The sequence below is a fragment of the Vombatus ursinus genome, unplaced genomic scaffold (assembly GCF_900497805.2).
Source record: "Vombatus ursinus unplaced genomic scaffold, bare-nosed wombat genome assembly UNPS02000580.1, whole genome shotgun sequence".
Classification (NCBI taxonomy): Eukaryota; Metazoa; Chordata; class Mammalia; order Diprotodontia; family Vombatidae; genus Vombatus; species Vombatus ursinus.
In genome coordinates, this window is record NW_020940358.1 from 20417686 (window position 1) to 20443646 (window position 25961).

At 38.7% G+C, this 25961-nt stretch overlaps 1 protein-coding gene across 1 annotated transcript in view; it reads right to left on the bottom strand.

Moving 5' to 3' along the window:
- TSHZ2 (teashirt zinc finger homeobox 2) overlaps nucleotides 1–25961 on the bottom strand; it is a 275010-nt gene that overhangs the window by 101326 nt on the left and 147723 nt on the right. The window lies entirely within an intron of this gene.

Genomic DNA, 25961 nt, shown 5'->3' on the forward strand with positions numbered 1-25961 from the left:
TTTTTTTATTTAGTCTGTTTTTGATGCTTTTGATAAGTCTTTCAATAACATGATGCAATGACCATCAGAGGAATCCCTCACCAATTATTCTACTAACTTATTTTACCATAAGAAAAACACTACACACAAATTTAACTATAGAGAAAAAGAAGAAATAAAAGCGGAAAAAACTTTACCAGGCTCTGGTCAGTTTTAATGGGAATTTGCTGTCTGGGAAAAATGATAAGATGTAGCCCTGAATAAATTGAAGATGTAACAATGTGCTGAGAATTGTGAAGGCAACATTTAATAAACATGTTAGTATAATTAGCAAAGTCACTTGTCAACTAATGAAATTACCTAATAGTCAATTTGGCTGTCCAGCCAGAAGGAGCTGGATTTGTGAAGAAGCAATCTAGGAAAAGTTATTTTTCTAGTGGCTACAGTCTTGCCCCATCAGCACGCGGAAAACTAAAAGAACTGGGTATAGTAGCTCACAACCGTAGTTCCTGCTAATTGGAAGGCTGAAGCTACTGAACCCTTTGAGTTTGGGAGTTCTGAGGTACAGTACGGATAAAGTCTATCAGAGCTCTTGCACCAATACGGTGAGCCCCCTGGAGTAGAGGACCACCAGGGAACCAGACTAGGTCAGAAAAACAAAACAAAACAAAACAAAGAAAAGTAAGAATGAAAAACCAGAGGAATGAATGAATGAGTGAGGAATGAACGAAAAAGGATTAATTAAGCCCTTCCTTTGTGCTAGGCGCTATTCTAAGCTATGGGCATATGAATACAAAATACAGTACCTGACTTCAAGAAATTTACATTATAGTAGGAAATAACTATATCCATAGATATAGTATATTTTATAAATATACACATGTGTGTATATACACATACATATACAATTCCATATATGTACACAGTGTATGTATGTGTATATGTATATGGAGTTACATATGTATATTGAAGTATTTGCCAGGGAAGGTCACAGGGATGGTGAGAGGAGCCACAGGGCTGTTGATTAACACTTCCTTTCCAGAGGTAATGGTAATGTTTATTTGATTACTCTTCCTATAGCCCTAGCTGGAAAGGGTAGGGACAGGGGCCAAGAACCCATGTGTGGTGGCAGGATGGGAAGATGGCTGGGGTGAAACATGGTTGGGGGCAGGTAGACATAGTAAGCTTTCACAATCAGGATAGCATAGCCCCTATACAGGAATAGTAAAGCAAAGTAATTAAACTGAGATTATAATAAAAAAGACATTCCAGCAAAAAAGCTCAGATTCTGCAAATGATACACATACGAAACACAAAGTGAGGTAGTGAGTTGATTTCAGTGTCTCTAATTTTTGACTATTTAACCCAAATTCACAGGGTTTATCTGATCATGAAAATGTATTGATAAGAATCCCAGGCTCCTTAATTATTTTTAGGACTCAGCTGCCCATCTTCTATCACAGAAGAGAATCATCAGCCTTTAGACCAAGCAGAAACCTCAGAAGCCATCTAACCCATTTTACAGAGGGGGAAACTGAGCACCAGAGAGGGGAAGGAAATTATCTAAAGTCGCAGAGTCAAGATCCCCACCCAGATCTTCTACTTCCATGATCATTCCGCTACCCCCACAGTGCCATTTTTCCATGCTGATCTCTCTTTTCCAAAGGCTGAAAAAGGTCTTTTAAACTCCAGCCTTTGGGGGCATTCTGCCAAGTTGGAGTAGAGGGGCATTTTGCTAGAAGAGGTGGTGGAAGGGACATCTCCATGCCCTGACTTTTGAGGATCCCACCCTTGAGGAATTTAAACCAAATGGGAGGTGCTGAAAGGATGATATTTTTGTGCATTTTCTGAATGTGTTCATGCAAACAGGATGTTGTAAATGTCTCTTTGGAAAAAGGGCCCCCTCCAGGAGGTCTTGGTTTTGTCTTGTGATTTATTAGGGGCCTTAGTTTTTGTTCAGATAGGTTTTCCTGTTTCCACTCCTCCAGCCTCTTCAACCATTGTGCTTCCAGTCATGCTCCTTACAGTACAAACTCTGTTACGTTGCCCTAAATAATATGTGATGCGAATAAATGCTGTTAAAGGAGTTTCCTGTTTTGGTTTCCTCGCTGGCACTATAAGCTGAGCTGAAATCTCTAAAGGGCTTATTTAGCATGCACATATTGAAACAGAACCCAAAAAGATCCTCTCATTGGAAGCACTGTAACTTTAAACGCCCCTGGCAGAAACTTCATCGCTTTCTCTCCTTTTTCTTCCCCCTGATGTTTCTTCTTTCTTTTAGCCTATCACTGACAGTAAGTACAACCACATTACACACAGCTTTCTTTGGAAAGCCCCCTTTTTAATGATCTGGCAGTCTGTAGACACTGACTCCTTCCAGAAAAAATTTCAATCCCTCTTCCCACAGCTTCCGCAAGGCCCAGTGATAAATGACACCTGTCATTCTGTCGCAGACAAACGGCACAGATGGGAGCGTCAGTGATGTATAGCTCACCAGAACAGGAAATCAACTTTTTTTTTTTAACTTAAAAGAGCTGACCAGGACATTGTCATGAGCTTGCTCCAAAGTCTGTGCCGGAGAGAAAGAGACTGAAAAGGAAAGGGGAAAAAAAGACACACCAAAAAACCTGAAGCTATTTTTAAGAGGTTCGATGAGATCAAACCCATGAAAAATAAGTATCTGTGGAGAATACTGTGTACAAGAAATGAAAGATTGTTTTGATCTCATTCATCTCATTGCAGTGTTCGATGCATTAGACACAATTTTGCATGTAACATTTTTTAGAAGAAGGGGATACTATTGGTTTTGAGAAATCTGTTTTCATCCTGAAGCTTCAAACAAAAAGAAACACTCTATGATCCATTTGGTTATCCTAAATTAACCCTATTCTGTATCATTGTATTAGTACCACCCCCAATGAAACTAGGAACAAAAAATAAAGACACATTTGAGCTGGAAGGGACATTACTCAGTTGTTAATGATCACATCCTCAGTTCAGAGACCTTAAAGATCATCTAATACAATGTCCTCATTTTACAGATGAGAAGACTGAGGTCTAATGAAGTTGAATCACATGACCATTATCACTGAAAACTTCTGACAAGGGTCGTTTATTCAGCAACTATTTAGTAAACACCTAATTTATGCAACACACTATGCTAGGCACTGAGAGAGATAGAAAGATTAACAACAGGAATAATTTAATTATTTTTTGTTTCAAGAATGTCAGTATTATCTCTTCAAGGGTATTCCAAGTTCCATGAGACAAGTTTCACAAGAATCAATCAACAAACATTTACAGAGCACCTACCTCATAAAAGACACTGTTCTAGATGCTGGAATATGAAGACAGAACTGAAACAGTACCTGACCTCAATGAGTTTACAGTTTATCCAGGGTCACCATCAAGCCTTTTTAGGTTCTAGCCTTTTCTAGACATCAGAGTAAAAATAAGCCATGGATTTTTTGGGTTGTTTTTCATTTGAGTTTTTCCCATTAAATTTAGCCTGAAAAATTCTTAGACCCCAAATTAGCTTCTAATATATATTTCTTTATTTCCTTTTCTTTATGTTTAAATTTTATTTTTTATCATGAATTTAACAACCACCAACAAGCATAAATGTTCCAATATAAAAAGAACAAAATAGACTATCTATGAAACCACGAACTTCTGTTATGTACAGTTTGGAAAGTAAATATTAAATTTAATGAAATAATGACAACATTTCCATTTGTTTGTGTCCCCATTTGAACTTCTTTCTGTTTTCATCAGTGTATTTTCTAATACATATTTTGAAAAAGGCTAAGGAAAGGTACCAATCAGGACCAACAAAAGTAATTTTTACTTTCTATGATTTATTAATAAAGCCAATTACTTTGTGAACATTTATAGGATTTTGAATGGACAGTATGCAGTCAGGCAGATGTTTGTACAACTGTTTTCTCCACATTCTCTTTGGAGTAGAAGTTAAAGTAATTGAAAGTATAAATTAATCTAATTTCAAGCATAGTTTATACACAGATACCCAACCAAAGGTTTGCTTGACCCAAACCAATAAAACATGGTAAAAATATTGATCCCAGTCCTTACACAAAAGCAAGTCAAAAATTCTGAGATAGGCCTTACTCAAATCTCTCTGCCTCTATCAATTAACTGCAGCCAATGAAAATCAAATGAAATTTGAGGGACACGGACAAATGTTTTTTCTCTCTGTATAGAGGTAAATAATGGGAATTGTGGCAAGATGGCAAACAAAAAACATGAGCTGTAAAGACAAGCAATGAAGACTGGGACCTTGTAATTAACATTATGCACAAAAATCAACTTCAATCCAAATGTAGAAGAAAAGGTCACAGTGAATGGGGAAAAAAACTGGAAGCATTTTAAAATGTAAAAACTCTTATACTCATTGGTGCATATATCTAAAATACATAAAATCACATGGCCTTGAAAACATTAACTGTTTGATCTGAAGCACGCAATTGAGATTGCTGTTATTTTTGCCAGGGTGGATATTAAAGATGCCATTTAAAAAGGATCTTAAAAAGAAGTTCATTTTAGTTTCCTCCTTTCTTTCCTGGATGTTAGTTGAATTCGTTCTTCAATTCACTGACTTCTGTCTTGGGTCAGACTATGCTTGTTCACAAAACATTACTTTGCTTACCAATAGGGATTCTAATAAAATTTTATGCTGTTACAGGGCTTTTCTGTCTCATTTTCACCTCTTGGTCCTGTATCATGTTGAGGGCAATTACACATTTATTTATTATGTGCCCTAAAATATAAAACCATGAAAACTATACAAAAGACAGCAGCATTTCAATCATCCATCAGGATGTATCCGCTTTAAAAGACAATCCGTGCACCATATCCTGAAAGTCATTACTCATTCTGGAAAGCTCATTTTAAAGGTCTCCTTCATCTTTTGATATTGCTAGATAGTGTGTGAGCCAAAGTGCTGCTTTGGGATCTCAATAACTTCATGTTTTTTCTCTCAAAGCATGATTAGTTGGAGGTAGAGTCACCAATTTAGTCTGTTCTATGCAATGCCAAAAGAGTCAGTTGACAACTGAAAGTCAGTCCATCAACCTGGCTATTTCATCTATACGATGCCAAACTGGTTTGACTCATTTTCCCACTGAAATGACTGATAGTTCTTCTGCACGTGGCAAACACAGATTAAGTGCAATGATTCTGAGTATTTAGGAAAGTGGTTGTTTAAAATACTGGAATCTGTCTTCAATAAAATGAGAACATTAAGACAACATGGCCTTCATATTTGGAAATTTACATTTAGTTCCACCATTCTCCTTTTGCTAAGTCTCCCTACTCCCAACCCCCAAATGACTCTCTGATCACTGAGATGTAGCCTAGTCTTCAAGGCCCAATTCAACTTCTATCTTCTCTTATTCATCTGCTTACTACAGTCATGTAGTGTTTTCCTTTCTCCAAGTTTGTTGGCAGAAAAAAATAACGTGGTTGTTGATGACACTAATAATATTGATACAAAAAGTTTACAAACAGCATTCTTAATAAATATTGCCATATCTTATACTTATATTCCCCAACCAACCTGTAATGAAAACTTTGAAAACATAGAGATCTGACCAAGGAGATTAAAATCATGCGGGAGCAGAAAGAGTTGCGTACCATTCCTGTTGCCTTGTCTGCTACAGGGGCAGACTGTGCTGGGGCTACTTTCAGTAGGCCTGGTGAAGATGAGCTTACAACCTGCTTATAAAAAACCAGTGATTTCATTCACCTGTGTAATAGTCCTTAGACTATGAAGTGTAAAGGAGTAGTAGTAGGAAGTAAACTTGTCCCAGGACTCTGCCTGAATTCCATTGAGAAAGCTGAAAATGACACGATGATGATGACGATGACTATGACAGTGATGTGATGATATACCTCATTCCCTTTAATCATTTCTAAAAATCAGTTATTTTATCTATCTGTAAATTAGCCTGCAGAATATTAACTATAAAAGAATGATAGATCGTCCTTTGCCCTCATACTCTACATGGACTCCATTAAAAAACTAAGAATGAGATAATAATGATGATAATTACAACAATGAATACATAGGGAACTTCAAGTTTGCAAAGCACTTTGTATGTTTCCTTTTTATCTTCCTTTGAAGTTCAAAAGAACCCTACTAGTACTAGGTAGGACCTCAGGGGATTATTGTCTTCAGGGACAATATCTTTGACCTCTTTACCAATGAAGTGCTGGCCACCCAAGAAGTACCACTAATTCACATTGGCGAACTAGATCATAATAGACCTTAGAGTATCTATTTCTTTCATCTTCCTTCTCGGAGGGGACAGACCCAGAAATACTAGAGATCTCACAAATAAGAGATTTTTTCCAAATGTTCAACTGGAGAGCTTCTTCTCTATCGATACGATGCATTCTGTGATGATATGTTCCCTAGGGTCTCAACCTTCAGTTTGATGCAAAAAAAAGAGAAAGAGAAGAAAAGAAAATAGAAAGGAAGGAGTCAATTGTCCAGTGCTCATGTACAAGACGTTCTGTGAGGTCGATCTAAGGCTGATCTTGGAAGTTACCCTACAGGAACCAGCTGCATCTGAGGTGACATCCTGAGTATGATTACTAGGACTTTGGGTAAATAGATAACATAGTTTATTCCCATTGGTATCTCATTAACTTCCAATCCAAATGGCAAGCCTGTTCTAAATTCAAATGTTATTCACATATGCCTCATCCAAGAAATAGCACTTCAGTAAAAACTGGGCTGGGTAGAAAAGCTCCCAGACACTTGTCTTCTATTTGCAGGCAGTGTGTCCTGTCAGTATTCAATGGGGGCTGAGTTACACAATGGAATTTGACACAAGTTGAGGAATGGAACAAGACAAGACACCAGCAGGTAAGCATGAGCTTCCCTTTTGGCTCAAATGCTCATTATTGCCCTGTGTGTGATGCGAATGTTTTGTGATAGCCTTAAGTGGAGCAAGCTTCTTTATGAGTACCCTCGGTTTAACTGGGGGTTTTTGTGGTTCTCTGAATGGGGTCCATTCCTCTACAGTGTGTGCAATCTTTTGAATGCATTTTAAGTCCAAGTCACTTATATTACCAAGTACCTCAGCATTTTGCATGCTGATAGATATGTGGGTCAGAATTAATTAAAAGACAATGCAGTGAATTTAAAATCATTTTGTGAGAATAGAGAACCCACTGCAAAGTGGGGCTCTGCTATGACATCCTTTCCTTCTTTCCACCTGACATTCTAGGTAAAAGGCTGCTGATTAATTGGAGGCCACGCAAAGGGTTGGTATTATCTTCTGCAATCTCGACTGGCCTGCCTCCCAGTATAACTTACTTGGCTCCATGAGCCAAAGGTGGAGATGAAGGACTCAAGGCTTCTCTGTGATGCCTGGTAAGCTGTGGCTGTGCCACAAAGTGCCAGCTCAGTGCTCACTTCCCATCAACGCTCTATCTCGTAGATTCTGGCATGTGGTGCTTGCTCAATGCTCAGCTCCTATCAGCATAAACACTTCATCACGGCTGACACACTGATACGCTAAATGAATAAGTGCGATGCACAAGGTCACCAAGAAGTTAACTAAAGGGATTATAAGGGACAGTCAACACACTTCAACAAGAAAGACCCTGATAGGTATGGAGAACGTGGCAAATGAGACCCAAGACTGTGGCTCCTCAGTCACACATTCCATTACTGCTCTGACAGTTGAGTTCTAAACAGTTAAATATGAAACTGTCAACAAGGGCCTGTCTTAATAACCAAACTTGAGGCCTTTTATCCTAGAAGATTTATGAAGTAATTTTAAAGAGGCCCAAGCAAACATCTGTCAATAAATTGAATGCTGGCTACAGGATTTACAAGCAAGACAAGAATTTCTCATTAAGTGCACATTAACACTGTGGGGATCATAAATAGTAAGAGGCCAGGATGCTGAGCCTCTCAAGCTGTCATTAAAACACTATCTAAGAACTAATGAGGAAGTGATGGAAGGATACTAATGATGCCTCAGGCTCCCAACATTCTGCTGTTCGAAAGAGAATGAAGCAGCATCAGACTTTCTTCCACTGGGCCTGAAGACCTACAATTAGGTGAATGTGTTCAGGGGATGGCTTGATACATCTTATCCTGCTGTCTACCTACTTCCGGCCACCTCAGGAGCCTGCAGGGAACCAGGAGGTATCTAGGCAGCTCTTCTCGCTATTGCTACCATTGATGTTGAGCTGCCTGGCCTCATTCCTTCCTCAGGCAGATGCAAAACTCCGAGTTCATTCATTCAATAATCATGCATTAAGCACCTACTATGTGCAAGGCCCAAGCTAGTCCCATAAACAGTGGTACAGGGCACTGAGTGGCAAATATGGGGTATGCCAATTATCTTCAGAGCAGGAATAGTAATATCCACTCTGCTTGCCTCACATAACTCTCCTGAGGACCAAGTGAGAGAATGCATGGGAAGTATATTCAAAAGTAGAAAACATTATACAAGTATTTAAATGTATTATGGTCATGGTGATGAATATATCCCTTTAATAAAGTCTGAACATGGCTTCTAGAAGAACCTGACAGTGGAGTGCAAGCTCACAGATATTACTAAGCTGGAAAGGTTTTGAATATGGGCCTGAGGATGAACTATATGTCTGTCCTCTGAGGACCAGTGCAGTTAAATTTGTAAAAGTTCATCACCAAAGAGGCGGTCACCAGGGCATGATGTTTTTTTTCCCCCCACAACAACTCAAGAAGGTGGTCTAATAATAAGTAGATCTGGTACCATTTACATTGATGGCAGTAGTACTCACATCAATGAAACCATGAATTTCTTAAGTATTGAAGTATCATTATGCCAGTCACCATTTGTGCAAAAGAAATTTTATATAAATCAGAATAAGGACATAATGGAAGACTGCAGAAGAATTTATAGCAAAGGACCAAGCACTCTCTTAATAGGGGAGCTGAAGCTTCTGTTTTTAATATCTTCTAGGAAGTGAGGCATTTGCTGTTAGTAGTGGTACTGACATCCTTTCGAAAATGCAAGAAACTTTCCCGTAAGTCATATGGCTTCTGTGAAAGGCTAGATATGGAATTAACATGTGGAGGAAACTCATTTGTTTCATGCAGGTGACCACTTCATAAGCTTTCATGGTCATTCTGCACAGCCAAGCATTTTGGAACTCCTAAAGCATAAAACACAGTTACATAAGTTATACAAGACTAAATTCTTTGTGACCCTAAACTAGTCAGGTCCTTCCCAGGGAAGACTATTTTAGCAAAATAGACTGTTTAGGAAAAAGAAATCAAGCATCCATCTGTTGGCCCAGCTGTGGACACTGTGTACCTAATGAAAGAAAAATTTCCGCTTGGAAATTATACAGTATAATACAAGCCTAAATACTTTGATTTTTAAGTTCAAGCATTCTCTCCTATCAAAGATAAAGTCAAACAGAACAATCTTGGCAATATCTGCTTAGGCCAAATGAAGGGACTAAACTCTACTTTTATTTGGATCATCCAGATACCAAAATCCTGCTTGGAGGAAACATTTATTTTCTGAATGTTGCACTTCACTGAAAGAGACTAGAAGGCCAGCTTTTGAATGAGAAAGAGTTGAGTTTAGGTCCTGAGTCTGACACACTAAGGCTGTGTGACCATCACTTAAACTCTCAGAGTCCCTCAGACAACTCTTAAAGCCTGAGTTACAGGCATTTGCTGACCCATACCATTGGGATATTCCACCTAGAGGCTTCCCCACTCACGAAACCATAGGCTTGGACTCAAAAGAATCACAATGAAAACAACAAAACCAGATCCACCAGCTGCATGGGTCAAATTCAACAGATTAATGGTTAATCCTTCATTTCACTTTACATATCTTCATTTAAGGAATAAATCCTTAACAAATTCCAGGCATTTTCACTGTTTAGAAAGAAAAGTACGTGTGTTTGGTAGGCAGTGGTGGTGGTGGGGAGACAGGTTATTTTTTTTCCTTTTTTTCCTCAGTCACTTTTTCTGGTAATGGCGTAACATGAGTCCACTCTTTAGGTAAGGTAATTTGCATCATTTAAAGCATGAAAGGAAGCAGCAATATCAAGTTTATCTAAACTACTGAGTGAAAAGATAGTTGAAACTTTAACTAAGCAGAGAAGCACCATAACAGCTGTCACCACTCGAGTTTCAGGGATTATAACAATTTATCATTTGCTCCCAAATAAACCCTTATTTCCTTCTCTAACACCCTATTCCCCCCCAAAAAAGCCCACCAGGTTTTTTACTCTTACAGTAAGTTAAATTTTATAAAAACAAATATGGCTTTTATAAATGGCATCAAGAGACATTAGTAATACAAACACTTTTGTAGTGCTTTAAAAGTTTGCAAAGAGCGTTACATACATTGCTACATATATTAACCCCTTTGATCCTCACAACAACCCTACCAGGTAGGTGTTGCTATTATTCTCATTTTACAGATGAGAGAGAAGGAAACAGGGCAGGTAGGTGGTGCAGTGGATAGAACGCTCGCCCTGAAGTCAGGAGGACCTGAGTTCAAATTGGGCCTCAGACCAAACACTTGATATTAGCTGTGTGACCCAGGGCAAGTCACTTAACCCCAATTGCCAAAAAAGAAAAAAAAAGAGAGAGAAGGAAAGGGAATAATCATTTATATAGTACCTACCATGTGACAGGTACTTTTTGAAAAACAAATAAACAAGTATCTCACGTGATTCTCATACCACTCCTTTGAGGTAGGTATTATTATCTCCATTTTACAGATGGGGGGGGAAAGAGAAGAGAATAGGTATTTATATAGTGTCTACTATGTGCGAGGCACTTAAAATAATATCTCATTTGATCTTCAAAGTAACCGTGTGAGGCAGGTGCTATTATTATCTCCATTTTATTGCTGAGGAAAATGAGGCAAACAGAAGTTAAATGACCTGCTCAGGTTCACACAGCTAGGAAGTATTTGAAACAGGATTCAAACTCAGGTCTCCTTGACTACATTGAATATCTCTTTATTATGCTAACTATCTGCCTCCTGGTGAAACTAACCAATAGAATGTTAAACTCCACACTATGTAAAACCTCCAGGGTGCTTTAATTCAGGATTTAGGGGGAGAAAAGATTCAGTTCATCTGAATGAGGGTAGTAGAAAGGGACAGGAGTTGGTTCTAAAGAATCAGATGATAAGATTGCTCATCAAACTGATGGACTTTTAGGGTGACAGAAAATGAAATAATCTTAGTAGAGCTCTACAGAGGTTAATTTGCTAATCCATTCAAATACAAGATTGAAGAAAATATTATTTGTTACATTTTAAAGATGGGGTTGAAGATGAGGGTAATGGGAAAGATGATAATAATAGCAAGAATAACAGTCATGTATACATATCCACATCTACATCATATTTATCCACTTCTTTCTATCTATTTATCTCAAGTTATTAACCTGCCTCATATTAACTTTCTGGAGAGTTGTCACATATTTGTTCAGACACCATTTAGCTTTGGTTGTGGCTCACAAAGTTTCTGGTCCATTCTTTGGAGCCATTTAGATGAAGGAAGGATTCAGCAATAATTGTCTTCTCCATAGATACCAAAAAAAAAAAATCAAAGAGCTTAAGTACACTGGTTTGGGTGATCAGTGAGCTGAGTAGAATAAAACCTTCTAGCTCCTAAATAAACTCTACAATTTATGTCAAGAACATGCCTGGTAGTGAAAAGAGACTAATGAAATGTTGCCCTGGACATCATTGCCAATGGGAAGATCAGTTTCCCAGTTCTGCTCTCTCAAATGGGAGTGTCTGTGGCATAACACTGAAGTCTTTGGAGGAAACCCCTTAGGCAGTGGCAGTGGCACCAAGGGGGTCAGCAGCAGAAGATGAACGGTTTGTTGTTTGGATTGCCAAACCCTGTACCATGTCCTAGAATTTAGAGCTAGAGAGACTTTAAATATAGATCATTGGCAGGTCTCAGATTTGATCCTGGAGAAAATGTCACTGGCTCCACAGACAGAGAACCTGGGTCTGGATTCCTCTTCTCTCACTTCCTACCTGTTTGATGACCTCTCTGGGTCTCAGTTTCTTCACTGGTTAAATAAGAGGGTTGGACTAGATGGCTTTTGAGGTCCCTTCCAGCTGTTCTTCTATGATCATATGGGCCTCAATTTCCAGATGAGGAAACTGAAGCCCAGAGATGTGACTATTCTGAAGTCAGACAGGGAATAAGGAACAGAAGAAGGATTTGAACTCGTCTTGACTTCAAATCCAATCCTCTCTCTACTACACTGGTTGCCTCCCTCATCCACCCCTTGTCCTGTCATTCTCTCACCTTGATGCCAACTTTAGCACTATCTTCAGAAGTGCAAGTCTTCATTGTGACCCTAGGTCACTAAAAATCACTTCACATGATTTAGAATCAAGGGCTGACCATAAAGAACAGCTGTGGCTAGCATAACAAACAAATGCAAAAGAAGTATATTTTGGCATCTCTAAGAACATGCCAATTATACTGAACTCTCAAAAAGTCTGAGAAGGGGCTGAGAAAAGGGCTCTTTCCAATCAGATCAATCTCTATCATTCCACCAGGGTTACCAAACACAGACAGACAGGCAGCCATAAGCACGTGTGCGTGCATGTGTGCACATACGCGCGCACACACACACACACACACACACATTCTCTTGCCATACAAGACAGAACTCTCTTTTTTTTTTTCCCAGGGTCATTCAAGTGCAAATAGATGAAGGGTAACAGATTAAAATGCAACTCCAATTAAAGCCCTTAGATGTCACAACACACTAATGTCAATATATTGTTTTAGCAGCTGCAAATTACTGAGGGGACTCAAATTGTTCAAAATATCTACAATACTTCACAAAACCAGCAGTTGGGGAGACTGGAAGAAAGACAAAATGTGCAAAAAACAAATGGTGCTAGAGATACGGGCTGGGTAAACCACCCACCCCCAAACTTTCCCAATCAAGGAGCTGACCCCTCTCTGGTTGGATAGCAGAGCCCATCAGAGTGCCTGGTTGTTCATCTTTTAACTTATTTTTGCAAAGCAGGTATTTTTGCAAGCAAGAATTAGAGAGTGGCCGCAGGCTAAATTGCAGGGAGTCCCCAATGAGAGAACCCTTTGAGGGGAGAATCACTGAAGAAGAAAATGAAGATGACAAGGCTGTTGCTTCTTAATAAACATTATCACATTTTCAACATGCATTATTTATTACTTTTCTTTCCCTGATTTATGTCCTAAAACATTTAATCTAATGTGGAGAATGGTGTGTACATGCCTATATGGATGACACGGTGACTGTTTAAACTGAAGGTTCAAGTCTCCTGACACCTGCACTGGGTGTGGTTAAATGAAAATGCTAGTTCATTTAGGAATCCTCTTTTCCCTTTTCCAACAAGAGGCAGAAAATGGGTAAAATTAAAAGCATTCAACTGAGCCATAACAATGGGAGACTGTCACTGGAAATGGAGGTTGGAATTCAGGTGAAGCCTGACCGTTTGATTGTTTTCTGCTGCTTTCTCTTTCTGATCAATGACTACTCTCCACTTCCTTTTATTAAAGCCTCTATAGGTGACCATAGCTTGAAGTCAGTAGAGATTGAACATCCATCGCTAGCCCTAGGCATATGATTTGAAGACTGCCACAACTTTCTCCCTAGCCCCATCCAAAATCCTATATATGCCTCACTTGTCTGTCATGAGCCTAAAATTTTCCTTGAGTCGTTGACATTCAAATGCAAATATGTTATCTGGAAAGAAAAATGAATTAAGTCATTGCTCAGGACTTCAAAACATAGCTGAGCCTCCAAAGTGCTGCCTTTGGTGCTTTGCAGGAAACAAATGAAACTTATCCTCTCGGGCTGCTTGAGGACACCAACCTATGTGTTACCCATTCCAAATGTGTCACAATCATGTCAAAAGATATCCAGCTGGTAAGCTGCAAAACATGGAGAATATGCTCAAATTCCACTGAGGTGGGAAACACTTGTCATTCTCAGAAAAGAAGGAAAAACTACTTCTTGTTATTGGGAGTTCTGAATGTTAAATATTTTCACATTCAGTCCATCAGGCTCATAAACAAACCTATAGCCTTGAAAGGAAATATGGCACAATGGGAAAAAAACTAAGCAGTAGACTGGCTATAGTCAGGGGGCCTAGATTCTACTCTTGGCTGTAAGATTAACTAGCTGTGTCAATTTTGGAAAGGTACCCCGCTCAACTCCCACTGAGGCTTCAATTTCCTCATGTATAAAAAGAAGGGATTAGAGGAGATGAAATCTGAAGTTCCTCCCAGATCTAACAATCTTTATGTCCTACCTAGTGTCTAAGATCACTTCCAGCTGTGATGTTCTATGTTCTAAGGTTCTTTCTATCTGAGACTGTCTATAATTCTAAGCAATTAAATGTCAAAAAGGAGTTCTCCTGAGTTGGATATGAGTGGAGAATGGATAATCCAAGCAGCATGTTTAACTGAAGTAAATTGATAATAAACTAAACAGACAAAAGTTCTTCTTAGGGGAAAAGAGTTCTAATGCAGCTGTCAGATAGCTATGGGGGCCAGCTGTGAGAGGGAAGGGCCACAAATTGTTACTTACCAACAGCCAATAATAATAGCAGGATCTAGAATGTGATTTTTTTTTCCATATCGCCAAGACAGAAGGCACTGTATCTGTGACCTTTTTGACCACACCCTCACACATAGATGGTGGCACTATGGGGAATGTCACATCCCTTCCTGCCTTATTCATCTCCTATTTTCCTCATGGGGGAACAATATTCTGGCTATAAAATGCCTATACTTTGGGGTTATAGGAAGTTTGTGTTGGGTTTGAGGGGTATTCAAGCAAATGGCAGCAAGGTATAGAATGGGCTAGATATGGCAGCAGAGGACTTACATCCTTTATATTTTACTCTCCAGTAAAATATGCTATTTTTGTTTTGAGATCTGTTGCTGTCCAACAAATATACAACTTTGTTACTAACCCTGCCTGCTCCTGAATGATACCTTTGTGGACACTAAAAACAATTTAATGGCATGTCACAATAGCAATTCACTCTGTTAATAGCCCAGCTCAATAATACTATATTGCATAAACCTCCTTCAGTCGTCTGACAAATAATTCACCTTTACACACTCTGCAGTAAGCTCCATTTCACTAACAAATATATTTCTCTTCAAACCTACAAATACCCAGCAGCTCTGTATGGTGACACTGGTGATTTTTTTTTTTAAGCTGAGGTCAGTGGTATCATGTTTTCCACTATTACCTCTCTTCAAACATATTCCTGGTGAAAATTGGCTTTTATGCAGACCATCAAATCAGGAGAAAACATTTGGGAACAGATACAGTCATTGAGCCTTCACTCATGTAACATCTGTGGAAAGCTTAACTAGTCTATAAGTTTCACAAATCTAGTGTAAAGCTTTTATAGACTCTACATGGTTATCTATTAAGTTAAGACACACTCTGCCTCTCTTAGTTAATTAACCCTGCATGGATTGAATCAAACTTTGGGGGCTCAGTACTAGCGAGATTATTGTTGACCATCTCATATCTGTCTTAGTTGACTGGCCAAACTACATTAAAATGAAATTTCAAGATAAAAATGTTGAGGGAATGGCATTTGGGTAGTAATGTATTCATGATATTAGTATAAAATTATGTTAGTTGTTACACTGTTACCCAGGGAGTGTGGGTATTTGGTCAAGTACAACATAGGAGAAGCAATGCAAATTTTTGTGACAGAGAAAGTTGGCATTCACCTCAGTTCTGTTTTTTTTTTTAATTTCTCAAGGGAACTGCTGCTGGCATTAATTGAGGCCTTGCAAAATGCTGTGAAAGTGCTAAAAATCAATAGACAAAGGTGGGCAAATTTCTGGTGCACCACCTATAAAATGGAATTTGTTTGATGCTAGGTTTGCATTTTGCTTTTCGAAAAAGTTATCTGCCTTTGAAGATCATGTCAACATCGCCCTTGGAAACATATCAATTACTGACCAATGAGCTGATCTTTCCAGAGGCATCAGAACTAGTGGTCCAGCTATTTCATTAGGTTTGAAATTTGCACCCAAATGGCTTGTGATGATTGGTCCTGAATGGAGGTCACATATAAAGCAAAAAGTATGTCCAGCTGGGTGCAGGTCAACTATTGCATTCAAACTCATTTATGAAACAGCAGCATCAATGAAAATGTTGCCCTGTGGGGAGTGATATGTGTGTGTGTGTGTGTGTGTGTGTGTGTGTGTGTGTGTGTGTTGTGTGTGCATGTGTGTCAGTGTTGGTGGTGTGGTGACAGTCCTAGTGTAGGTGGTGTATTTATTTTAAAAATCTGTTTGGCAGGGAAAAGGGAATGGGAAAATGGATGCAAATCAATGTTTATGCATGATGGTCCTCTGAGGAGTATAAGACTGTATATTATAATTGAAGGGTGTGTTTATAGAGACAATCTTAGTGATGAGTTAATTATGCAGATAATTTTTAAAAATATATATAAATTTAGGAAAAGGCACAGGGTTGTCCTGAATATGTCTCTGAATGTATACCAACTTCTGTAGATAATTATGCAATTGATCTGATAAACATAGCCCTCAAGATGAAGAATCCTCAAGTTAAGAGTTTATTTTATTTTATTTTAATGTAATCTACCTTAATTTAAAAAATTTCAGGGGACAAATTCCTTATGTTACCAGTATTTATAAAGAACTCCATGATCACCCACTGCCATTTCTAAAAGAATTTCAAAACTTCTATTATTCTTACTTACAGGCAACTAGGTGGTACAGTGGATAGAGTGCTGGGCCTGGAGTCAAGGATTTTGTTGTTCAGTCATGTCTGACTTTGTGATCCTGTGGACCATATCACACCAATACTGTCCATGGGGTTTTCTTGGCAAAAAATATTAGAGTAGTTTGCCATTTCCATCTCTAGTGGGTTAAGGCAAACAGTGGTTAAGTGACTTGCCCAGGGTCACACAGCTAGTAAGTGCCTGAGGCCGAATTTGAACTCAGGTGTTCCTGACTCTAAGCCCAGTGCTCTCTCCATTAAGCCACCGAGCTGCTTCCCAAACAAACAGATGTTAGATAACTTGCCCAGGGTCACACAGCTAATAAGTGTCTGAGGCCAGATTTGAACTCAGGTCTTCCTGACTCCAGGTCCAATGCTCCATCCACTGAGTCCACCTAGCTGCCTCTGGAGTCAAGAATACCTGATTTCAAATCTGGCTTTACTATTACTTTTAGCTGTGTGACCCTGGCCAAGTCACTTAACCTCTGTTTGTATCAGTTTCTTGAACTGTAAAATGGGGATATCAATAAAACTGATCTCCCAGGATTGCTGTGACGAGAAATTGAGAAAATATTTGCAAAATTCCTGGCACACAGTAGTGCTTGATAAATGCCTCCCTTTTCTTCCCTTGCCTTGCCTTCTTGGAATGCTATTCGACTTGAAATATACCTATTTGCCAAGGGTGGTACTGCTCCTACACAGATTAGACTATATGAGGAGACATATTGTCAATATGGAAAGGGAACTGGTGCTGAGCACATCCAATACTCCCCTTCCCACTCCCCAGAATGGCCATTCTAGGTTGGGCCACTGGGGCTACCCAGGCCTTCTGCTCTTCTCCTTTAAGATTCAGCTAAAGCATCACCTTATTCAAGAAGCCTTTCCTGGGATGCTGCTCCTTTTCCCCACCTCAACTGCTAGTGCCTTCCTTTACTAACTGCCAGGTATGCAGTGACCTCATGTTTATTTTGAATTTATTCTCTTTATATTTATTTAGCATACACTCATGCACGCACTTGTTATCTCCCCTGATAGAATGCAGGTCCTTGAGAACAGAGATTATTTCATTTTTTTTAATCTTTGTATACCCAGCAACTAGCAGAGTACCTGGCATGAAGCAGGTGTTCAATGAATATTGATTGATTAATTCTTGACTGCAAGGCAGGACTAAACACTAATCTTGGCCTGAGACACTTACTAGCTGTGTGACCTTGTTTAAGTCACTTCTTCCTCTCTCTGGGACTCTATTTTCTCTTCTGGAAAATGAAGCAGTAGGACTTAATGGTCTAACTCTGAGGTGCCTTCTGACTCCAATATGCAATGATTTTTATGGGAAAAAATGTATGTGTCCATATCCATGTATATATGTGTTATATATACACATATACATATGTGTATACATATATTGTACATAAAAACATAGGCACACAGAGAGACCCATATCCAAGAACTGAGATCTCTCGGATCTATTTGTAAACAGTATTGATTTCCTTTGGCTGGTTTCATTTTGATTTTTTTCTAGGGAGAAATAGTGACTGTTCAACAAGCCCAGGATATGTAGATGTCTGCTGGAAATATAGCAAGAGCTGTGTAGCTTCTAGAAAAACTAAAAAAGAGAGAGAGAGCAAAATGTTATGGCAAAAAAAGGTCCATTCGTATGGAAGGAACTATTTGTATCGAATATCATGAGAAAATAAGTGCATCATGACAATTTTGTACATCTTTTATGATTTGATTGTCAGTAATGAGGCTCACAGGAGAGTGATAAATGTGCAGTGGGAAAAGTATCTATTTCACTTATATGGCAAATTATGCAACTCAGTGCTTGATAGCACTTGGCAAAATACAAATGTGTTTGAATGGAATTCAAATTGTTGCTCTTTGCCTAAGACATAGGTAATATCACCAGGGGTCCTGTCTTTAGATTTTTATAAGAGGTAAGAGTTTAAGTAATAGTAGCAGTAATACAAAATTACCTTTAAACACTGAAAACATTTTTACTTTTGTTACAGGGTGTAATTTACACTTTTCCCTCTAATGGCTCATATACAGAAAATGATACACTAATGCAATTTTTCAAATTTAGTTACCTTTTTTGTGTTCTAAAATTATATGCTCTCTTCTCTCACCCTGTTTGTCAGTTTCCAGATCCCATTTAAATCCATGTTCTTAGAGTTCCATAATTTATCTTCTTGTCACAGAACTTTCATAAACTTTTTAAAATACAAAATAGTTGCAATAAACTCTGACAAAAATGCTTCCAGTTCAACTTTTGAAATCTTTCAATTATGTTTTGAACTATTATCATACTCTCTAGTGTTGCTGTACTGTGAAATCTTTCATGGAGTGACATCTTACTAAGGAAGAAAAAAAATTACTTGAAAAGAGTCACTTCAAACCATTTATATTTCTCTGCCTCTTCACTTTTGTATCTATAGATTTAAATTCATGCTTAGACCACCTAGAGAAGGGAAAAAAGGAAAAGAAGGAAGATCATTTTATATACCAAGAAAAGGTAATGCCATGCAGCCAGACTTCAATTGTCTAAATGCAATGGGATATAGTGTGAAATGTGAGTTTCTTGAGACTTTGGACTACTTAAGTGTTGCTATAAAAAGGAATCTATATTAGGTGTGTGGGGGGAAGGGAACTTCTAAAAACACTGTGAAATTAAGCAACTAAAAATACTCAACTACTGGATTTTGGCTAAGTAAGTAACAGTTTCATCCTCATTATTAAGAAATAGTATGTAATTCTGTTTGGCACATCCCTGTATTTGGCATATACATTTTTAGTGAAGCAGGAGACATAAAACATCCTTTCCTTTTTGAGCAATTGTGAAATAATAAAAACAAAAGCCTGTATACATACAGTATTATAATTTATAAAGTGTTTTCATTCTAATTATAGTGAATTAGTGCAAGTATTATAATCTCCCTAGGAAACTGATGCCCATAGCCTGCAATCACAGTCCTAGTAAGTGGAAGAAATAGTTCTCAAATCCAGATCTTTTGATTCCAAGTCCAAGATATATTCCCTTACATCAACTAAGAATTTCACGAACATCCAGAATGATTTTTTTAAAAGTATGGATGCAACTTTTTCTTTCTCCACCGAATTTAAAATGAAAAAAAAAATCTGTCCCAATGTGTTTCCATTAATGCTCAAAATATTAAGTAGTTTTGGTAGGAAATGACTAGTGCTAAACCTTCAAAGTCATTCTCCCTCTCCAGCTGGATATTTAATTTTATCTCTGAAGGGACCAGGAATTTGCTGGAGAGCATAGAGGTCTACCTAGGGTAATCATTAGTAAAACCTATTAGAACACAATGTTATAAATGCTACAGTACTGTAAATGGAAAGAACAACCCACCCCAAACAACTGAAAACAAATATAGCAAAATTATAAAGAAGAAGATAATTGAGAAGATACATCCCCCTCAACTTCCTCTGCTGCACTGGTGGTGGTGGTGCCGGGGGCTGGGTGAGATTTAAAATGGAAGGTATCTACAAATGTGGAACATTGCACAGAATCTCAGATTTTTCCAGTGTTCTGATTAATTTTGCCAAATTTCTTTTCCTTCTGTTTAAAAATTCTTTGTTATTAGAGGTGGCTCTCTGGATGGGGGAGAGATGAAGATAGAAGAGGAAATATAGGCAATGTACAAACAAAAACTATTGATAAAAATCTGTTTAAAAAAAACAAATGTCTCGCACGAAAAGCAGGAAAGGATTGTCTGATTTGGCTGTCATTCAGTCATTTCAGTCCTATCTGACTCTTCGTGATCCCGTTTGGGGTTTTCCTGGCAAAGATACTGGAGTGGCTTACCATATCCTTCTCCAGTTCATTTTACAGATGAGAAAACTGAAGCAAACAGGGTGAAGTGACTTGTCCAGGGTCATACGGCTAGTGAGTGTCTGAGGCCAGATTTGAACTGAGAAAGAGGAGTCTTCCCTATTCCAAGCCTGGTGCCCTGTGCACTATGGCGCCACCTAGCTGCCCCACCAATTTGGCTACTTCTTACCAATCCTGAGTTTCCTCCTCTCTAGGGTAAAGCTCACTTCTTGCAATATATCCTTTTATAGCACCTCCTTCAATTTCTTTGCCATCCAATTCACCCTTCTAGAAGCTTTTCGCCTTGTCAATGTCTTTCCTAAAACTTGAGGCCTAGAACTAAGCACGAGACTCCAGATGTGGTCTAATCGGGGTAGAGAGAGATGAGACTATCACTGCTTCTGCACTAGACACTGGAGTTTATCTGATATTTCAGACTACAAGGGAGCTTAGAGGTAATTAAGTCCAACCTCTTCATCTTACAAAGGATGAGACTGAAGCTCAGAGAACTTAAGTGATTTGCTTAAGATCACACATTCAGTAAGATTCAGTTCCTGAATCCAAATCCAGCCTTCTTGCCCCCTATAACCCACTAAAACCACATTATCATTTCTGGCAGCTACAGTATTCTCCTAACCAATGGCTTGCCCACTTTGCTAGTTGGCAATAATATTAGCATCACAGTTTCAGTACCAAGAAAATGCTGGTTAAATTATCAGATGTGTTGTCACTGGCAGCCTTGGGAAGTCCACATGGTGGTAACAGGCTGAAGACGTAATCCAGTGCTCTGGCCTGGTGGCCTTGGCCATATTCTCAGAAATGTTCAACCTGGGGTTGTGGTGTTGAAGTGACTGCACTGTTCTGGGTTCACAGCCAAGGTTGATGTGGTTGGATTTGTGTCACTCACTGCTGGGATCAGTTAACTGACATGTAGTAAGACCTTAGACACCTTGCTCAAGATGATAAAAGTGTGCTGTCTCAGCAAAGGCTACTTTCCCTTCTCAAAGACAGGAGGGTAGCAATCATGACCATGGCCCTGTCTAGCTACAGAATGGGAAAAAAGAATGAAAGGGAAACTCAGAAGCTAAGGAGGTCCCAAATCTGAGATTCCTCTCATGAAGGTGTTTTCATGCTGCAGTTTCTCAAAATTATCTTTTTACTATCATCATTAACAAACTGATCATTGGATCACCGATTTGGAGCTGGGAGTGACCTTAGAAAACTATTGAATCCACTCCCTCCTCATTTTTACAGATGAGGAAACAGAGGCTGCGAGGTTAAGTGATTTGCCAAGGATCTTACAGCCAGGAAGTGTCAGAGGTAGGATTTGAACTCAGGTTTTCCTTGACTTGAGGCCAGTTCTTTGTTTGCTGTCTCTTTACAAGTAATGCACAGTTTACTTATCTAGTTGGTAATATAGATACCCCAAGTCCTTGAGAGTGTTTTGGCCTGGATGTTCATATATACATAAATATACATATATAATGGATATGTAAATAAATATTTAAATAAATGACTTTTTAAAACAGCAGACTGAAGGGAAAACATAGTGGATACAGACCCCTCCCATCCTGCCTCTGGTTCTAGGATGCAGTGTTAAAATTGACACCTGCATGTTGGCCTAGATGCAGGGCCTACTCTTCTATAGACTTAACTTTGCCCTTTTTCGTCTTTTGCTCTGTTCACAACTGATAGATGGGAAGCTGGCTGAATCAAAGTATGGCTGGAAACAGATAAGTGGCTACGTAGACTTTGACTAAGTGAACATACTGTAGGCAGATGTATATGTTCTCTTGTGGTATGACTACATATTCAAACTATAGCATAAAAATGGGACAGTTATCCGTATAACTTAGCCCCCTACCCCAGTCCTACTTTTCTCAGAAGTCCACAGATAACTGAAGTAACAGTCTACTGTGCTTGCTTTCATAAAGCTTTCATACAAAGCTTATATTCTAAGAGGTAAGAGAATGCAGCAGACATGAGACAGAGGCATGCACTGGGGTGGCCAGGACCAAGCGTCATCAGAAAATGCACAGAAGGTCACCTGTACTAAGGCACCAAGACCTGTGTTGTGGCTAGGCATCTGTGTGTTCATGTGCACGCATTCACATAGCCAAAGATGCCTTGAACTCATCTAAAAAACTGCTGAGAGTTTAACTTACCGAGAGACTACAGTATATTAGCATAGAGAACATATACATAGTTTGGCCCGACACATGCCAGGAAAGCAGAATAGGTAGATGACAGTCAGGTGAATTTCAGATACACAAGCAACTTATAAATAAACATTTGATACACAAAACAGAGATAAACTAACAATAAATAAGTGGATTTAATATGGTTAGATACACAAAACTATTTCAGGGAGATAAAATGAAACTGGATAAAGGAATAGCAAAGTATATAGGGGACCAAATAAGCAATTCCTTTAAAAAAATAGAAAATTCCCCTACAGGTTTTGCTGATAATGTCAACAAGCATCATTCTTACCCCATTCTCAGTATATGTCAAGCCTTCTAATCTGTTGTAAGCTATATTCTCTATAGACAGATATAACACCAGAGAGAACATTAAGACCACCTATTCATATTTTCTCGACATCTGAAGTACAGTCAGACTTCAGCAGGCCTGCCTCACTGGCAAAGAGGAGATCTGAAGACTTATCCAATATGCAATCACACCAAAAGCAACTGCTGAGGCAAGAAGCTTTGCATAAATGTTACCCATTCAAAATGTTTAAGTCAGAAAAGTAACTTCTGGCCCTCTCTCCTCTCATCTGGCCACTTAAAAGGATCACACAGAGAGTCAAAAATCTTCCAGATACCAAGGGATTTAAAAAATAGCCTCCTGCACATGTAACTCAAATTGGTTTTGATCGATCATTAGACCCAAACTGAATTTCCCATGAGGAAGATTTCTTAAGTGAATAAGCTCATAGATGAATTTCAAAGATAAAAATAACAAGGAGGTGAGAGGTCCTAAGTCCCTTCCCACACACTTCCATCCTATTTGCCACCCTTGTCCTTCCCTCCCCACAAGCAGAAGAAAGGCAACTGGAAAATTTGGGTTCAGGAAACAAGAAGGAAATATTGTGTGGCAGGCGTCTCTCATCTCTCATTACCGTTAGCCTTTTGTTGCTGTTATTTAATGAAAAGGAGAGATGGTCAGTTTTAGGTGCCATTCTGGGCCCATCGGTAGAGCCTGCTAGGCATCAAGAGCAATAGTCATCCATATAGGCAGGATGTAAAGCAACGACCTTAAGCTCTCATGGGTCAAAAGTTGATGAAGTTCAGAGGACCCTGAAGCACTGGAAATACCCACCTAATAGGTATTTTTTGGCATTAGATGTCACAATAAAATGAAAGGAGAGAAGATGGGGATCAGACAATAAGCCATTCTTCATCACGGCTCTTGACAGGAGTTGTACTGGTCTAAGGAACCAATGGTTTAGTCACTGCTACAGACAGTATCTATCAGAAATCTCATAAGCAGCCACTTGGCACGGCTGAATGAATATTTTTAAAAGTAACCTATAGAAATGGCTAAACTAGGACCTTTATTTTTCATCTACTGTCATTCTTTTCCTGAAAAGGAGAAACCATGAAAGGCAAGATTATGGAATCATAGAATTTCAGAACTGCAAAGTGACTTTCTAGCCCAACCCATACCTGAAAAGAATTTCTTCCATAACAAAGCCAACAAATGCCCATCCAGGCTTTGTATGAAGACTTCCAGTAAGAGAGAACCAACTATCTCCAAAAGTAGTACATTCTATTTTTGCATAGCTCTAATTGTTATGAAGATTTCCCCCCTTATATCAAGTCTAAATATATGTGATATAATGAAAAGAACACGAGTTTTGGCATTAGAAGACCTAGATTCACTTTTTTTTTTTAACACTTTCACCCACTGGGCAATGTTAGGTAAATCATTTACCTTCCTTGGGCCTCAGTTTCTTCTTCTGTAAAATGAGGGAGCTGGATTAGATGATAACTAAATTCCCCTTCCTGCTCTAATATTCTGTGATTTCATGTCTATGGAATTAGAATTAACCATCTTAGCTGGTTATGCAGGAATGTTGAGAATCACTGAATTGTGACCTTATTGCAAATCAAAAGAAGATACAGCACTTAGATGTACTGGTGTAACACAGGCCAGGCTCCAATTTACACTTAGCTATAGCAGTCTTGCATATAACTGGCAGGTAGACATCTAGTCTGCTAAAATCAAGACCATTCGGTGGTCTGGCTAACATTATAGTCTACCTCAACATACATTCCTGTATGAATCTGTACTATATTCTTTTCCTTTAGTCCCAGGGAACAAGGAGTTTTTCCTCTTCTTTGGAGCTAATCTTCTACTCATATCTTAGATGCAGTCTTTTCCATCCCCTTAATTTTCCCTTCTCCTCCCTTCTTCAAAATCTACAAAGCATTCCAAGATGTAGCATGACAGAGTAGTAGATAAGAGTTGACCTCAAAGTCAGGAATACCTGGATACAAGTCTTACTTTTAATATATACTGGCTGTGTGATCCTGCTCAGGTCACCTCTCTCAGTGCTCTGGGAAACACCAACTAAGTTGCAGAGAAAGCGCCCACTGGTACCACAATGGTAGAGGGTACCCCACTTTAGGGTTCTGAATGCCAATAACATCAGAATTCCAGTCCCTGTCATTGTCCCCATAATTAAAGGTATCCCAAAATGGAAAGGGCTACATTGGAAGGTAGTGAATTCCCTATCTGGGGAGATCTTCAAGTGGAGACTGTAGGACTAATCACTTGTTAAAAGGTTATTTGACAAGAGCATAATGTTTTAGGTGAGATGTCTTATATGGTCAGATGTCTAACAAGTCCACTCTACTCCTTAAGTACTAATCTCCTCTATAATAACCCTTTACCCAATGATTAATCATCCAATCTTGAATACCTCCAGAAAAGATAACTCACTACTTCCTAATGTAGCCCATCCCATTCTATATAAATAAAAACTTCCAGTCTTCAAAGTCTTCCATCAACTGGAATTTCTTTCCATCCACCATCCAAAATATGCCTGAGATAATCTCTCTCCCCTTCTCTTTCACTTAGGCTTATTGCCTCTTTAAAAACTGGAGTCAAAACTTAGCTAATCTTGAAAGCATACAGTGATTAACTCCAACTCAGCTACTTTATCCATTCAAAGAGGACTGATGAATTCAGTTTTTTGTTTTCTTTTTTCTTGAGTCATTCTGTACTTAAAACTATGTTGTCATTGAGGATGTGATCTAGACTTCTGAGTGTGGGGAGGAGTAAGAAACAACTGCTATCAAAAATAAAATGACCTTGACTTTCTAGCAGAGATAAAGCAGG